Source organism: Hemiscyllium ocellatum, unplaced genomic scaffold (genome assembly GCF_020745735.1).
Source record: "Hemiscyllium ocellatum isolate sHemOce1 unplaced genomic scaffold, sHemOce1.pat.X.cur. scaffold_1139_pat_ctg1, whole genome shotgun sequence".
NCBI lineage: Eukaryota > Metazoa > Chordata > Chondrichthyes > Orectolobiformes > Hemiscylliidae > Hemiscyllium > Hemiscyllium ocellatum.
The window spans coordinates 40,001-42,152 of NW_026867686.1; the positions used below are offsets into that span (position 1 = coordinate 40,001).

The window sequence follows — 2,152 nt, forward strand, 5'->3', positions numbered from 1 at the left end:
AGAGAGAGTGCATGTGTGTGCATGTGACACAGTGTGTGTCCATGTGGGAGATTGTATGTGTGATAGAGAGAGTGTGCGTGTGTGTGTGTGTGTGCGTGCGTGTGTGTGTGTGTGTGTGTGTGTGTGTGCGTGATAGAGAGTGTGTGTATGTGTGCATGTGAGAGAGAGTGTTTGTGTGTGTATTAGAGAGTGTGTGTGTGCATGTGTGTGTGGGCATGTGAGAGGGAGTGTGTGTGTGTGTGTGTGTGTGTGTGTGTGTGTGTGTGTGAGAGATAGAGAGTGTGTGTGTGAGAGAGTGTGTGTGTGAGTGAGTGCATGTGTGTATGTGTGAAAGAGATTGTGTGTATGTGAGCGCGTGAGAGGGAGCATGTATGTGTGTGTGTGTGTGTGTGTGTGTGTGAGAGAGAGAGAGAGAGAGAGAGAATGTGTGTTTGTGTGAGAGAATGTGTGTGTGAGAGAGAATGTGTGTGTGAGAGGGAGAGTGTGTGTGTATGTGCGTGTGAGAGGGAGAGAGTGCGTGTGTGAGTGTGTGTTTGTGTAAAAAATGAGGTCTGTAGTTGCTGGAGATCACAGCTGAAATGTGTTGCTGGTTAAAGCACAGCAGGTTAGGCAGCATGCAAGGAATAGGAAATTCGACGTTTCGGGCATAAGCCCTTCATCAGGAATGATGAAGGGATTATACCCGAAACGTCGAATTTCCTATTCCTTGGATGCTGCCTAACCTGCTGTGCTTTAAGCAGCAACATATTTTCAGCTGAGAGTGTGTTTGTGTGTGGGTGTGAGCGACAGATAGAGAGAGAGAGTGTGTGTGTGAGTGTGAGAGAGATTGTGTGTGCATGTGAGTGTCTGTGTGAGAGAGAGAGTGTGTGTGCATGTGTTTGTATGTGTGAGAGGGAGTGCGTGTGTGTTTGAGAGAGTGTTTGTGTGTGAGAGAGAGAGTGAGTGTGTGAGCATGCATGTGTGTGACAGAGAGAGGGAGAATTTGTATGTGTGTGAGAGAGTATGTTTGAGTGTGTGTGTGTGAGAGAGTGTGTGTGTGCATGTGAGAGAGTGAGTGTGTGTGTGAGAGAGAGAGAGAATGTGTGTGTGTGTGTGAGAGAGAGAGAGAGAGATTTTGTGTGTGTGAGAGAGTGTGTCTGTCTGTGTGAGAGAGAGTGAGTGTGAGTGCATGTCGGTGTGTGTGTGAAAGAGAGAGAGAATTTGTGTGTGCGTGAGAGAGAGTCTTATTTTTGTGAGAGAGTGTGTTTGTGTGTGAGTGAGACAGAAAGAGTGAGAGTGTGTGTGATAGAGAGTGTGTGTTTGTGTGCGCATGTGAGAGAGTGTGTGTGTGAAAGAGAGAAAGGGTGTGCGTGTGTGTGTGTGAGTGTGTGTGTGAGAGACTGAGAGTGTGTATGATAGAGAGTGTGTGTTTGTCTGTTCATGTGAGAGAGAATGTGTTAATGTGTGTGAGAGATAGAGAGGGAGTGAGAATTTGTGTGTGTGAGAGAAACTGAGAGTGTGAGTGTGTGTGTGAAAGAGAGAGACAATTTGTGTATGTGTGTGAGAGAGATTGTGTGTGTGTGTGTGTGTGTGTGTGTGTGTGTGAGAGAGAGTGTGTGAGAGAGAGACAGACTCTATATGAGGGATTGTTGTTGAGTGTGAATGCAAGGGAGCTGCAGAAATGCGGAATTGTATTTTGTGTCTGCACAAGGGCAAGGTGACTAACTGTGCAGAGTGAGAAAGAGATCGGGAATCACCATCCTGTCAGGATGGCCGAGTGGTCTAAGGCACCAGACTTAAGGCGTGTTAGTCCTTGCTCTGCATCTGGCCTTGTGAATTCTGGTCCCTTTCTAGGGGCGTGGGTTCAAATCCCACTCCTGACATGTCTCCCTTTTACCCCAAACAAACCTTCCCACACCCACACGCTGTCCCCAAATTTCACATCTTCTTGGAGAGGAGTCACTCCCCCTTCCCAAACATGGAAGAGTCCAACCCCTCGGTTTCAAAGATAAGGCTGAGGCATTTACAACAATCTTCAGACACAAGTGCCCACTGGATCATCTTCCTCAGTCTCCTCCTGTGCTCCCCACCATCACACACACCATTCTTCAAACAATTACATTCACTCCGTCTCACATCAAGAGACACTGGACACTGCAAAGGCTATGGGCCC

General features: G+C 47.5%; 1 non-coding gene across 1 annotated transcript; it reads left to right on the forward strand.

Moving 5' to 3' along the window:
• The first annotated feature begins 1,742 nt into the window (after positions 1 to 1,742).
• On the forward strand, positions 1,743 to 1,862 carry trnal-uaa (transfer RNA leucine (anticodon UAA)). The gene is made up of 2 exons: positions 1,743 to 1,780; positions 1,817 to 1,862. It is a non-coding gene; the product is annotated as a tRNA-Leu (tRNA).
• The last annotated feature ends 290 nt before the right edge of the window (positions 1,863 to 2,152 follow it).